We start from the raw sequence: 16,754 nt of genomic DNA on the forward strand, positions 1-16,754 counted from the left end.
AATAATAGCTATTAATAAAAACGGAACACTATTAAATCAATAGTACCAAATGATAGTTTAATGATTTAATTCTCACTCTTTGGGAATTCATAAAGTCTAATCTGCCTGAATAAAGAGCGGATTGTCCGAGACTCTCAGGAATATTCAATCATAACTGTTAAATCCGTCCAAACAAATACAGTGTCTCCAATGTAGAAGAGCAACAAAGTGCGTTTGCTTTCTTACTGCAGTGAACTGAAGATGTTCACTCTTGATCTCGGAATGAACTTATTCAGTACTTTTGGCAGAATTCTTTAAAAATATCCGTTTAAAAACAATTAATGTTTAAATATACACTTAACAAAGCTTCACTTTAAGTTTACGTTATTGAAGTCTGACAAGAGGGCCAATATTAATAAAGTTCCTTAGACAATAAAACGTAAATATAAGAACCATGTTAATATATCTATATATATTTTTAAGTCTTTGCTTAAGTAACTTTTCAAGTGCGAGTCATATTTCACAAAAGTATATGGTAAGTGTCATTGTTTTAGTGTATTAATTCGTTATTTCTTTTCTTTTCACCCAATAAAGTTTTTTTTTCCATTTGGGCGGAACAGCCTTTTAATTAATTTAGATTTGTCTCCTGATCTTACAATAAAACCGAATTAATAGGGCGCAGCTGCATCAGCGCAATCTGCGCTTATTTCATAAATCACTAACACAAGTAGAGAAATAGATTCCATTATTCTCATTGCGAGTGCAACGAAACTTTTTGCAAGGGTAATTGGTGTACAGACATAAAAGACAGCAATAAAATGTGAAAAAATATGATAAGATATATAATATGGTAAATATAAAAAATGTAAAAAATAATATATAATATGTATTAGCAGCTGTTGATATATAAATAAAAGATTTACAGGTATATTAGTGAAATGTTGCACATATTCCAGAAACGCTAAAGATAGTAGTAGTGAAAAAAAAAAACAAAATAAAAAAAAGTAAATCGGTAATATATAAGAAAACATATTCTTAAAGCAAAAAAAAGTATTAATTGAAAAACATTAAAATATTCTGTTTTTTTGTTGTTAAATGAAATACAACCTCGGTGCGGCCTATAACTACACACACGCATATGCGAGCTCACAGCTCCGTCTGTCCTTATAAAGAAACTCAAAACTGTTGATCTTGACGTGGCAGCTCCAATCTTTGCACGCAATCTGTAAACACAGGGCACTTACAGCGCTTTCACTGCTTCTGAAGAGTCCCTCAGATTCTCTCTGGATGCCCGTAAGGCCACACGGAGCCCAAATGATGGACAAGTGTGTAAACAGCAGGTCCATTTACTACTCGGTGCACATAAGAGCCGTTTTATACCGAGCTGAATCCTAAAAAACCTTCAGGATGGCTGGTGGATCTACTCATGCTGCTGCTGCACTGCCTTAATAATTACTGATGGCGTAGTTTAACGGGAATGATCCGACTTATTACTCTGAGTCTGATTAAAGATGACTGATTAGCTCCACTTATTAACATTATATGGCGATGAAATGTAAAATAATTCAAAAGGCAGAAGGTTGATTCAACGTTGTTTCAACGTTAAAACAATTACAGGTATTACTTTAGTCATATTTCAACCATATTTCAGCGTTGAAGATCGGTTGTGTCCCAGCTGGGTTCAGCAATACATATTTAAAAAACATATAAATATATTTAAAACGGAGCACCAGACGTCTTAATTGAGGTTGAACATGACTGTTCAAAATGAACCAATAAGAACATTTTGAAAGAAAAAATATCGGCCTAAGGGATGCAGTAAAAATTGCGCTTTTACTATTATTTTTTATTTAGTCCTATACACTAACTGCTAATGTTAAATTAACTCTCTTAGTGTCACACTTACAGTGTTAATTCAAAAGTAAAGTTCTAAAAAAGTGTACTGTGCGTCAACTGGTTTAAGGAAAAAGGCTTTAACCTCCGTTCTTCATTAAGTGTTCCAGAAAAGTGTTCTGCTCTGCTGTGCGCGGACCAGTGATTAAAAAGACATGACCAGAGAACCCAATTAATGAGCAACATGACTTCCATTAGGCTGTAATGGGAGAGGTGAACACGCAGTTGCCAGTGGGATCTATGCCAGGTAGAGCAAATTCATGCAGACCTTATTTATCTAAAGCACTTTAAAAAATATTATAGTTCGGTTTCTGGCTTCTTAAAGAAAATAAGAATTGTATCTTGAGCATATTGGCCTGCTGTAAGTGTCTGATGTTGGATTGCACTCTTAGCGGAGACGTTCTTTAACGAAAATGTCTTTTGAAGAGATACCAAAGCTCATAACAAAGAACCGACAAGGACGAAGACAATGATGAAAAACAGCATTTAAAAGCATAATTCTCTTTACACTATGCCCTGGGGAGAAGTGAAACGCAAGGGTAGAGAGTAATAGAAGAGAATAAAACAGAAAACCATGAATTGTGCCGAAAAATAATGGATTGTGGTAAAAGAAGAAATAAAATAAATTATAAATAAGAGAAAATACAATTTAAAATAACAAATGTACAACTTTACCAATTTTAGAGTGGTTTCACTGCTCATGAAGGCTAAATAAAGTTATTCAAAATTAAAATTATGATAATTAAGAGAATAAAGAGAACTTGTCAGTGGATGGTTCTTTAATGTTGTAGATGAAGGTCTCAAGAAAGATGGACCATAAATCAATCAATCAATAAATATATAAATGAGCAACCCTCCAAAGCGTCAAGCAAACTACAATAGTCTGTGGGAAAGTGATATGATAGAGAGCAATAGAAGAGAATACAAAATAAGACTTGACCAAAAAAGGACAATGAAGGATAAATGCATTAAATTAATTATAACTGTAAAATACCAATAAAATATACCAATCGGCACAAAAGTAATATAACTTAAACATTTTTAGCTTGGCTATACAACGTTGTCTCTGGTGGAGTTCTGTGAAACAAATAAAGTCATGCAAAAAGAAAAAAAGAAGGAAAACAAAATGTACACCAGATATTAAAATAAAACCATAAAAACAAGCACTTAAAGGTCCCTCTGCGTTCTCACAAACTGAGCAGCATCTGCAGTGTTGTGAGAGTTTGGCAGGGTCTGTAAGTGACTCAGATCACATAAAGTGCATTAGCACTCTAGCCTGAGGTGATGTAGTGTTCCTGAAATCTAAACCCCAGCGGAGAAAATGCGCTCCAGAGGACGGCTGTGCAGAAATGTCGCTAAATTCCCCGGGATGGCCTCGAGAACGAGCATTTTTAGTTCCACGTTGACAGGGCTGGCTCGCGCACAACTGTACGGAATTGCCATATCATTAGCATCAAAGCTGGAGCAGAGAGAACTGATTCCCTGCCATTTGTCTGGAGGCCTCGCCGCTGCTGTGTGGCTGTTAGAAAACGGGCGCTGGCAGGGTGGAGGGCTGTAGGGGTCTTTATTTCTAATGAGGGATGGATGCTTTCAACATTTTAGGTCCTATTCACTGCCTGAACTGCTCCAGTTCCTCATATGACTGTCTGGCAATTTGTGAAAGTTGTGGAGAAGCTGTGAATTAAAAACCTGTTAAAATGACCTGCATGTAAAATTGATCACATCGGCTGGTTTTCAGCGTAGGCCATATTAAATATGACTGTAAAAAACAAAGTAAACACTTTAGACACTTTTGATTTGCAGGAAAAATAAGGGGCATACTAAACATGCTGAACCTGGACTAGACCTATAACAATATATATTGTCGCAGAAAAATGGCTCTAAACGATAATCGTGTCATTTTAAGATTTCATTTTAATGCCGCTATAAAACAACAATAAACATGCATAATAATGGAATTACATCCTTTAACTTTTAATTAAAATTAGTTATATATATATATATATATATATATATATATATATATATATATATATATATATATATATATATATATATATATATATATATATATTTATTTTTTTCTTAATATTGTGCAAATGTTTTAGGCACCTGTGGGAATTTCAGGTGAGCTGCTGATGGAACTAAACATATACACATGCTGGCATCCAGGAGAAATCTGGATCTACACTTTGTTCTTCAGCTTGGCTTACAGAAAATTACATACTTAGTTTAAAATGAAATCCTTGTTACTTTTTACTGTATGTATTTATGTTCATTTGCATCTGTTCAAATCATATATAGTGCCTTTTTCAGGCAAAAACACTCGTATTGCTGAGATAAAAGGATAAGTGTAATTTGGTGTCTAAAACCTTTGCACAAGTTACATCTTAACTTTTAATATTATTAATATTAGATTAGAATGTATTTCCTTTGCTTGCACCTTATGTTTATAGGCGCCATGTACACAAGCATGTAAGGCGACTCAATAAACAACATCACGGTCAGCAAAAAAAAAAAATGCTGAGATAATGTATGTATCTATTGTTATGTTTGATGCATTGATATTTAGCACTCTAGCGTTGTTCATGTAAGGAGAATGGAGGAATGGGGGGATAAAAAAGTCTTTTACTTTTATTTGCAGTAACTGCTTTTTAATTTAACACCAATTCTTCATCATACCTGGGAGTATGTTCATGTTCTATTTGTTGTTGATTCAAAGTTGAAATGCCACCTATAGGGTAGTATATTTACATTTATGATCTGAATGAATTTGTACGCTCAAACCAACCATTGGGTTTTTCATCGGAGCATTTAAAAAAACAGATTTTTTAATTCTAGTTCTACTAGTTCTAAAGCTGCGCAGTTACATGTAGTTTCTATAATTCACATAAAAGGCATAATCAGTCATAAGTCAGTCACCTGAAAATGAAAGTTTGATGAATAAATACAGCAGGTTAAATGAAGAGAGAACACTTTCTCCTGAGCTATAAACCTCCAGAACCTCCAGAACCTGCAGAAAGCTTTAGATTTCCAGTAAGCGATCAAACGGCTGACCCTCGCTCTGCTGCTCACCGCGACTGCTCTTGTTTCCTGATCCCGAGGCTGCTGAACCTGTCCCTGGCATGACCCTGCGCAGGAAATCAGTCCAGTCTGTGGTCCACAGGCCCAGACTCTCTCTCTCTCTCTCTCTCTCTCTCTCTCTCTCTCTCTCTCTCTCTCTCTCTCTACCTGCCTCTCCAGATTTCCATTACAATGTCTCGTCCAGTTAAAGGTGGACCCCTTAAGCCCCCTTATTCTCACTTTCTTACTTCCTGCATGCATCCTCTTTTTCTTTACTTCTGTATTTATGACCTTAAAGACAATTTAAATGATCAACACCCGTGTCTCTGTGTCACTGCAGTTAAATACATACTACAAAAATAATACATTGCACACTTTACAATAATTCCCAAAAAGTGATTTTGTGATCTTGGATTTACATTTAGGCCAGTTATAGAAATCACAGATTTGCTTTTTTCTCTGTGCTTAGCCATTAAAAAAAAATAAAATAAAATAAAATAATAATAATAATAATAATAATAATAATAATAATAATAATAATAATAATAATAATAATAATAATAATAATAATAAAATGAATAAAAATGACATATGATCTTTCATGTGAGTTTGGTTTTATGATTTTTTAAAACAATATGATAAACCCATTGAAATTAACAGGACTGAGATTACTACTATTTAAAATTCACTCACAAAGGCTGTGCTTAAAAATTGTAATGCACATTGCAAATAAAAAAAAAAACAAATACATATTGAAATAAACAAGGATTCATTATTAGCCATTATTTAAAAGAAGAAAAAAATTGAAACTCTGCAGTGGGAAAAATCCCACTGCTGATGAAAAATGTTTCCTTAAGGTTCCTTAAAGCAGCTTCCAGGTTTTCTCCACATTTTTAAGTTTCTCAAGAGAAGTATACTTTTAATAATGATAACACAGAAGCATAATGAAACAAAATTTTATATGCACACTGAACATTTAATTATTACGGATTTTCAGGCACTGAGTTTGGATAAAAAAGTTTAAAAATCTTCAGTATAGAGGTCATGTCCATTTTCTGTGCAATAAATTGATAATGTAATTATTGAAACAGATCTTCCTCTATGGGCATGGTTTCACAGCCTTGTACTTAAAAAATGTTCTTAAAATGACCTTTTATTTGTGTTTCTCAAAAAAAAAAACATTGTGACTAACATAGTTCTTAAACTCTTTTGTAACTTTACAGATTAAATAGACAAAACATGCACTTGGAAGAACTGGCAATTTGAAAAGTTACATCATTCTCATCATTGTTTGTGAATCGCTAAGATTAGTAGGTTTAAAGTAAAAACTAATTTCCCACCTTTATGAATGTAAGTAAGTTATAAGAAGAGCGTCACTGGCTCAGCTATCTATCTTTCATATTTTTTAATCCAGCCAGTAGCTGTAATCCACTGTGGGCAGCTTCATAAACCAAGGGGTGATAAATCTACTCAGTTTTCAGACAGCTTTATGAAGATGTTCTTCATCTATATCATTAGCTTTATTTATTATTATGAGACTAACATTCTAATGTCAATTGTAAATAATAAAGAAGTAACAAATGATAACAAGCAAGTGAAGTAGATTTCTTAAAAACCCAACAAATACTTCTAAACTATTATTAATAAAATTATGATAACTAATCCTTCATTCAAAGTATTCATTTAAGTTAAGGAAACCTAGTTTACTTGCTGAATTATTTTTTGTAGTGGGAAAAATCTTTGCTATTTTTTAATCAATGCTTGGTTAATTGCTAAACTGCTTCTGTTCTGTAAAAATAATTGTCATCTTGTGTCCAGCAACATTTAAACTGTTTGGTATTTTTCTTGCTGCACAATGTTGAGTTTCCATGCTAATGAGCTGGACTGTAGCAGTGTAGCTAATCGTTTCCCAAAAGATTTGTAACGCTAAATAGTACATAACCTTGTACTTTCCCCTTGGCCTCCTTAAGACCCTGCCTAAAAATGTTTTTGCCTTGAACTTGTGTGTCCTCTATTGCTAAACATACATCATTATTTGTAAGTCGCTTTGAATAAAAGCGTCTGCAAAATCCCATATAATGTAATGTAATGTTATATGCACACTAAGAAAAAACAATCAGATTTGTACTTAAAAGAGTACAAAGCTTGTCTCTGGGGCTGTACCTTATATTGAGGTCCAATAGTCTTTTTTTGTACCATGTACCAGTAAAGATTATAAAGATTCTAAACATTATCATCAACTGAATATTTGATATAAACTTGATGATCCACATTTGTCTGGCATTCAAAGGAAAAAAAAAAAAAAAAAAAAAAAAAAAATATATATATATATATATATATATATATATATATATATATATATATATATATATATATTAGTTTATTAGCACAGTGATATAGAATAGCAAATGTACTCTTTGGCTGGTTCAGTGGTACAGATCTGTACTTCCTGCTGTTAGGAAAGACTTTATACTTCAGAGTGAACACATACTGTATCTGACCATGTAAAAAACAATATTATACCTTGGAAGGTATAGTACAAGAAAGTACTTATATAGTACCTCCTTTTTGGGGGAGTATGAGGTTAAATTACTTTTAATTACCGAACACCTTCATGACTCACGTAGTGCCTGAACTGGTTTGTAACTTTAGAGTGAGAAGATTTTTAGAGAACAAAAAAACTTCTTAAAGTTACATTATTCTTAAAGTTGTTCACCATTCGCTAAAATTAGTTCTTCAAATTCCCTTGGTTTAAAGTGAAAAAAAAAAAAACACATTTTGATGGTTACCTAGCTGGCACACAATCGACCTTCATCGTTGAAATGTGGTTGAAATATGACTAAAGTAATATATGTTGTTGTTTCAACGTTGAAACAACATTGAATCAACATTTAATGTTCAATGGTTGTGTTAATGTTGACATTTTAACAACATTTGAATCAACATAGTGTCCTCAAACTTCTGTCTTTTGAATCAGCATTTTACATTCCATCACCTTGTAATTTCTAAAAACGGTTGAATGGAGGAATTTAAAAGTGTTTTACAAACCTTTTTTTGTTGGGGGCCAGAAGGAGAAATATATTTGAAGTCACGGGCCACACTCTGTAATAAAACAAATAATGAAATATACCACTTTAAATAATACTTTGTTCCTGATTATTTCATTTACACACCATTTTACTTGACTTACTATATTTATCTTTGACAGTGTTGTGTAAACTAAGATTTTTCAAATTGGTGTTAAATTTCATGATGTCTCTTAATATTAAACTCCTTAATTACGACAACTTTTAGACTCTGTTTTTTTGCACTAGAAATGCGCACTCTCTCCGCTTTTAGACTCTTTGGCCCGTTTTTTTGCAAATGCGCACCCTCTCCACTTTTAGACTCTTTGGCCCATTTTCTGACACCTAGCGTTCAAACTTTGAATCTCATATTATAAAAACCTGCTTAACAGGGGGCCAACTTTCATTCTATTTCTAAAATTCCCACGGGCCGTAGTTTGGACACCCCTGTTGTAAACCATAGGATTTTCTCATTTTAGTGAGCTATGGCTTATTAAAGGTTGAACGTATGATGTTGAAACAACGTTGCTATATCAACACTGATTCACTTTTCAAAATCAAAAGTTGATTCAAAGTTGATTCAACCATAACATCTACATTGATCAACGTTGATTCAACATTTATTCAACGTTGAAATGTCAGCTGGGTTAGTCTATAAAAAGACTGTCACGAGCTCTGCTCTGCCATCGATCTTTCAGATTGCCTTCAGTTTGGCCAAATGAGGCTCCAGTCTTGATCCGCTGTGGGCAGTTTGGTAAACCGTAGGGTGATAAATCTAAACTCTCAGACTGCTTCATGAAGATGTTCACTGCACTGGAGGTTTGTTTGTTCAGAACACACTCACCCTCAGTTTTAACTAGTTTTGTCTGAACAGTGAAAGCACTGTCCACTTTTAGCAAACCTCTTCACGCACATTCTGAACATGTGGAGGCCTTTGTTCCAGCAGTACTTCTAAATGCCACAGCTAACCTGAGGTTTGCATTAAAAAGTGCAGGAGGAAAGGGAAGGGCAGTAATTAGATTACATGCCCTGAATGTAGAGACATGATCCCGGGCGAAAGGGGACGTCTCTTCCTCTGAAGCCCTTCCTCTTTCCCCCTCTCGCTGTCCGGCGCGATGACCAGCTGAGGCTGTGACTGACAGCCGGCCACCCCTGGGTCAGGAGACGGGACAGAAGCGGTCTGGGAAGGGTTTTATTCCCAGTTTGTTTCTGAGAACCATAGGAAGGGCCAGTGTGTGTGCTAGTGTGTGTGTGGGTGGGTGGGGGTGTTGGGTGAAAGTGGGGTGACTGTCCTCTGATTGACCCTGCACTCGGCCACAAAGGGCTCAGTGAGATTCAGTCGCACTATATGATAAGATCAGTGTGGATAACTGGACATAGGCTAATCTTCTGGAAACAGTTGGAGTGGTTTGTAAACTGTAACACTGCTTTATATCAGCAGAACTACAACTGCAGGCCATTTATATCAAATTTATTCTATCTGAACTATCAGACAAGATAAGACAAGATGAGACAAGATAAGACAAGACTGAAGTTAATTGAGACTCTTAAATGAAGGCATCTTCTTCTTGGTCTGGTTGGTTTTTGGCAGTTGCTTATTTATACTCATTAATGGATGGCTGGACAATTGAACACATTAATCTTTGAACTGATAAATGTTTATATGAATGAATGGATGGCTCGATGCAAAAGATAATGTTTAGATGGATAGTTCAATTAAGTGTTTGAATGGATGGATTAATTAATTAATGAATGGATAAGTAAATGTTTAAGTAAATAGATGGATGGTTACATGAGTAACTGAATAGATAGATGTTCAATTAGGTGCTTGAATGGATGGATTAATAAATTAACGAATGGATATGTAAATGTTTAGATGAATAGATGGATGGCTACAAGAATGACTGGCTGGATAGATAGATGTTTAATGAGATGTTCAAATGGATGGATTAATGAATTAATGAATGTATAAGTAAATGTTACAAAATCCATCCATCCATCCATCCATCCATCCATCCCTTGAAACACTGATTTATCCATACATTAAAACAAGCATCATCCATCCTTCCCAACATTTGTCCATCAATTCCTTAACACATCCAATTGAACTTCTATTCATTTAGTCTTCCATTTAATCATCCATCCATCCATTCACCTAAACATTCCCCATTTTAGACATTCATCCCATCATCCAAACCATCCATTCATGCATTCCCACACCCAGTTAAACATCCATCCATCCAATCATTCATTTATTTATCCTTCCTTTCAAATCTTTCATTTATCATCCTTTCATTTACCCTAAACATACATCCATCCATTTAAATATACATCCACTCATCCTTTTAGACATTTACCCATTCAAATATTAATTTATTCACCTGTTGATCCATTCATCCATCCATCCATCCATGATTATAAATGAACAACTGCTATATTTCACATAATACAAACAGAATCAAAAAATGGATCTTCTCTTAAACCACTATGTCACAGTCACTTCATTCACTTCATTCCTAAACTGCTCCAAGCATCCAACAATCCTATAGCCATCATGCATTCTCATATGCAAAACTGACTCAGGCTGTAATCAGTGACAGACCGAGAGACCCTCCTTACCTCCTCCCAATCTGCAGGAATCCGTAAACAGGCACCTCAGCAAAACCATATGGGTATCAGTTGACCTGGCTGCTGTGGACGCACGCCACTGCTAAAAATAAATAATCCCTAAATGTGTTTATAGTGGACGGGGAACCAGTGGCGAAGTGTCCCTGTGACCTATGGCTCTGATTTAATTAGTGGTGGTCGCACAATGACCATGAAGACGTTTCTGGGGCACGGATGCTCAGACATGAGATTTTCATTAGTTAAAGCCTCAGGGCCGGGAACCTTTCTGTAGATAGAGCTAAACCTCTTCCACAACACCTACAGTATTAACACTGGCCTGCTGGATGGATGATAGATAGATAGATAGATAGATAGATAGATAGATAGATAGATAGATAGATAGATAGATAGATAGATAGATAGATAGATAGATAGACAGACAGACAGACAGACAGACAGACAGACAGACATACAGACAGACAGACAGACAGACAGACAGACAGACAGACATACAGACAGACAGACAGACAGACAGAAAGACAGACAGACAGATAGATAGATTTTTAAAATTTGTTTATCTTTTTGTTATTATTATATATTTTTATTAATTTTATTTATTTATTATTAGTTTTTATTTTTCATTCTAATGTTTTATATTTTGATTCTTATGTTGTTAGTTTATTTTTATTCATTTTAGAATTTCTTTTTATTCTTACCATTTTACTTTACTTTTACTATTATCTTTTTAGTTATTTCATATTTTATAAATTCTTTACTTTTTATGTGTCAATTAGTTTTTATGGTCTTTTTTATTTTATGTATATATATATATATATATATATATATATATATATATATATATATATTAATTGTTGATTTTAAATTAGTATTTCTTTTAATTATTGTTTTATACTACTTTTTATTATTTCTAATTTCTTATTAAATGTTTCCAATCCCTTTGATATTATAAATGCTCGTCAACATTGTAAATGAGGGTAACCCTCAATGTTTTCTGAAGTGAAAATAAAGGTTGATTGATTGATTGACTGACTAAATAAACCCACATTCAGCCATAGAAATGTAAAAATAAGTTTTTTTATTGATCCAAAAATTAGTGTGTGCAGATCTGTCCTTAAAGATAAATGCGATACTTATGGTATATATTCCATTTACACTTAGTGGTGTTTTCACATTTGAGGCCTGTTGTTTAGACATCACTGGCTGTGTGTTGCGTTTTTTAAGAGCACAGCAAATTTACACTGTTATACAAGTTGTTCTCTTACTATTTTACATTGTACCTTAGTATCATATCCTCATTGTTTTCCCATGAAAAGAAATAGTAAAATATATACGGAAATGTGAGGGATTTACTCACTTCTGTGAGATACTGTACAATACAGTCAGTGGATGGTAATGACTGTAATCCTTTCCTATGTTCCTATGTTTCCTATGTGGCTTATCAGAGTGTAGTCACTCTATTATAAAAGAATTTAAGATTTATTTATAACGCTATAACTTAGTACATTTCACTAATTTCCCAGATTTAGCACAACAGCCTCTATTACTGACAGAAGGCCTTTTCCAGTAGCTTGTTTGGTAAGTCATGTGGAGCCTACAGAGACCCTTTTACTGTGTCAGAAACGGCTTCAAAGCACATCGTTAAGTCTGTGCCAGCTTTGTGCCTCTGTGGAGAAGGGGCTGATTGTAGTTTGCTCTGCACAGGCATCAGTGATTCATCATCATCATCACAGTGTGTTTAATAATAGCCTGCGCTGGAAATCATGTTTGCTCACACACAGGCTAATTTTAACAGCAGTGAACTGTGGGAAGTTTTAGCTGGAAGCCTCCAGTCAGAACGATGCATATTTTATGAATTAATGTTCAAATGTTTCTTTTAAATGTCACCAAAAGCCCAAAAAAGCTACAAAATACTTTGCATTAATCTTTCTGGAATGAATACAGCTCACAACTGTGACAATGGAGTTTCTGTGGTGTTGATTGGATTTGCACTTTTGACCTCCTGACAGCTAGCTCTATGAAACTATGTGCATTTCCACGTCTCAGTTGTCAAAATCCTGTACTCGCGTTTCAATTAATGCTTACACTACTCGCACTACAATAATACAACTACATATTTTACTTTATTTATAAATACAATGTTGTGTGTTTCTAATATACATCTCTAATTTAGCCTCTTTACAAATCGCCTTAAGAACAGTTTTTATCCCCAAGCCTTAAACTAAAAAAAAGAATCACTGCTGAAATCAACTTTCAGGTCATGTGTAAATTTGTTTATTGTTCATTGGTTAAATGTTTATCTATCTGCATAATTTGGCACATTACCGTTACACCTTATACAGAATCGGTGCCATTATTTAAAACCAGTACAAATGCAATTCTGTCTATATAGACAGACGTTTACCTTTTTCTTGCACCACATCTTTTGAGTTGAAGACACTGTAGTGTTGTTGATCTTATAAAGGGACAATGATAAGAAAGATCTATCTATCTATCTATCTATCTATCTATCTATCTATCTATCTATCTATCTATCTATCTATCCATCCATCCATCCATCCATCCATCCATCCATCCATCCATCCATCCATCCATCCATCCATCCATCCATCCATCCATCCATCCATCCTTCCATCCATCCATCTACTCTAATGCTACTGGCCTTGTCCCACACCGCCATTGCAGCCGCATCCCACACTGATGCCGCAATGGTAGCTCACTGACTATTAGCTTTTTCTCACATTGCTACCTGGGCATTAGCATATACAGCTCTGTAAAAAAAATATTAGACCACTTTAAAATAATCAGTTTCTCTGATTTCACTATTTATAGGTATATATTTGAGTAAAATGAACATTGTGGTATTATTCAATAAACCACAGACAACATTTCTCCCAAATTCCAAATAAATAAAAATATTGTCATTTATTTGCAAAAATGAGAAATGACTGAAAAGACAAAAAATGCAGATGCAGAGTTTTCAAACATTAAATATTGCAAAGAAAATAAGTTCATATTCATGTTCAGAATCAATAATTGGTAGAATAACCCAGATTTTTTATCACAGCTTTCACGTGTCTCGGCATGCTCTCCACTAGTCTTTCACACTGCTTTTGGGTGACCTTATTCCACTCCTGGCACGAAAATGTAAGGAAAAGAAAGGAAAAAAAGACAGGAACCACTGGTATTGTCATGAGGCATGTTAGCCGATATAATAGAATAGTATAAGACTGAAATAGCCTGATAATATTCAGTGATACTATAGAAGAAACCTTTTATAATATCTCTTTACTTGTGCCAAAGTTCCAGGCCGTGTGAGGTGTTAATGTGGTGTAATCCAGGTCTGTTTTAAGCCTGTAAATTCTACTAGTTAATTTCTTTATATAGCCTAAAAATAAAATAATAGCTAAAGGAATGCCTAATTTATTTACAGCAATCTGATGTATATTCAGAGTATATTACTGATGACTGGCACTGGGTTTTACTGCAAAGTGACTGAAGATCTTAACAGAGTCCTACTTTCTGATAGTTTTGCTCTTTTTTTCTGAAATTCAGAAAAACAATAAACTGTGAAGCAGAAATAATAATTAAGGAATTGTGGTCTTCAGGACTCTCCATAAATACTAACAGTGTAAAATTACCAGTGAAACTGTGTTTAATTTAAATGCACTGTATGTTTATCTAACTGTCAGCTCTAAGAACATCATATGAGCCGTTATGGTACAGGGCTGGGAGTTTTAAGGGTATGAGTTTGGTAGATAGGAATAAAACTATGCAGCAGCATTAAATCTTGGCACATTTCAGGAGTCTGTTTGAACCTGGAGAAGTGCATGCAGCCAGCAGCCAGTAGTGGTGTAAATGGATATTCCATCTTTTTCCATTTCCAGCAGCTTCAGTGCTTCCAGCTGAATTGTGTTACAGGTGAACTCAGTGCAAATATGTATTGTTTTATGTTGCAGGCAGGTTTACATCTTTTTTTTTCTACTGCAGTGTTTTTATATTATCTTCTTATTCTAAATACTTACTGTAATTTCTGGGATTTAAGCCACTACTGTTTTCACAAGCTTCTTACACTGCGGCTTATTTAAAGGTGCGGCTAATAAACATCTCTGGAAAAAAATAATTAACAAATGTTAATTTGTCAGTAACAGCAATTGTGTGCCAGGGTTAATTTGACTCGGTGCATATTTAATTATCTAAAAAATGTCTGAAACTAAAAAAAAAATCCTATCAAGCAGTGTGAATATTTTGTTAATAACTCCATTACTAAATATTCATTCAATATTAACTACAATGGTGTTCCTTACCTCTAACAGGTATTGCTTCAATTAGGAAAACTCACTCGTTTTTCATGCTATGTTTCATTACTTTATTACTTTTTAAAGACCAACATATAAAATATAAAATAGTTTCACATAACACTGAAAAATAACATTGCAATGTTGTTTTAGTTTTTGTTTTTGCAGGGGGTGGTTGCAAATATTTGAGATGAACCATTTTCATATTATATATTGATTACACTAATTAAGGCAAGCAGAACAAGTTTCATACTGAAAAAATACAGGAGGGTTAAAAATGATGAGTTTCTTTGATTTTACAGAATTAAAAAACATCTGAAATACAATCAAGTGGATGATCACAAGCCATCAAACCAAGATGAACTGTTTAAATTTGTGCAGCAGGAGTGGCATAAAGTTATCCAAAAGCAGTGTGCAAGACTGGTGGAGGAGAACATGCCAAAATGCGTGAAAACTGTGATTAAAAAACAGGGCTATTCCACCAAATATTGCTTTCTGAACTAATTTTAAAAAGAAAAAAGAATTTGTACATATATTGTATGTTATATTATATACTAGATGACATATGCCTCTATCCATTGATATTCCAGTATATAATATGCTTAAAGCGGAAAAGACAGGGGTAAAGAAAGTCTGGCCCTTGGCAGTGGGCACAGTGGCCAGTGAGAGTTCCAGGTTATGGACTGGAGGGACTGAAGGGACTTGAGGGACTGGACGTCCAGCTGGATGAGAGGCAGCTGTGTAAGCCAAGCTGAGCAGGAACGACGGGGGTCATCCTCACTTGGCCCTGCAGCCCATCCTCATCCTGATGCCCCAAGGGCCAGGCAGCCCAGCATGACCCTTCACACAGCCACCCAGACTCTGGCCATAATACAACCTTTCATATGTGCTGCTCATCTGCTGTCCAGCTATTAGATTTGTATATTCGCAAGACTGCAGCTTATTCTTTCACAAAGAACACAGAACACATGCACACACATGCAATCTGTGGTGTCTGTTTAATCATTTTAGAGCTTCATTATCTGGCTATATAGAGGTCTGATAGAGGTCTATAGATATCTGTAGGTTTTGAACTGGTGTGGTTTGATACTAGTTAAACAAATAGTGTGTTTACTTTGCTAGATTTTATTAGCTAGCTTATTTACCTGCTTAATTAAGACAGGGAAAGCTTTAATAAATGTGTACAAATATATTTTTAAACCTACAGAAGAATATTTCAACAAGATCAAATCAGTACATTAGCGAAGTTGTATGCATATAATGTAATCTATATTGTTTATTCAGTTGTTCAAACAGGCTGGTTTCTACTCAACCAATGCTATTTTGATGGCCTTTGTAAATTTCAATAGAAATATAGAAACTATATTATTGTAAATAATTACACTGTAAACCCATACGTTGTTTAAACTCAAATTATTTAAGTCTGTTTTACATAAAATTGGAGATTTCTAAACAATACTCAACTATTTTGAGTTAGTTGAACATTTGTAGGCACAAATACATTAAAGCTGAGATCTTTGAGTTGAACCAACTTATATTAACTGAGTTTAGTCTGTTGCCATTGGCAGCTTCTCTTTCATTGGCTTCTCTCACAATCTATTTGCATACTGGTTGTGTCCAACAGTTCTGACTAACACTCACCATTAGTGTGTAGTGATTCCCCCCGGGCTACCTTAGAAATAAATCAACTTCCCCTTTAGTTGTAATAACTTGATGTTTTAATTTATGCTAACTCAAGTTTTCATTCCCCGTTACTTAACTTTTTTAAGGTAACCAGTTTCCTCAATTTTTTAAAGTTAATTCAACTTATCCGGGCTTACAGTGTTTAATG

The sequence above is a fragment of the Astyanax mexicanus genome, chromosome 12 (assembly GCF_023375975.1).
Source record: "Astyanax mexicanus isolate ESR-SI-001 chromosome 12, AstMex3_surface, whole genome shotgun sequence".
Lineage (NCBI taxonomy): Eukaryota > Metazoa > Chordata > Actinopteri > Characiformes > Acestrorhamphidae > Astyanax > Astyanax mexicanus.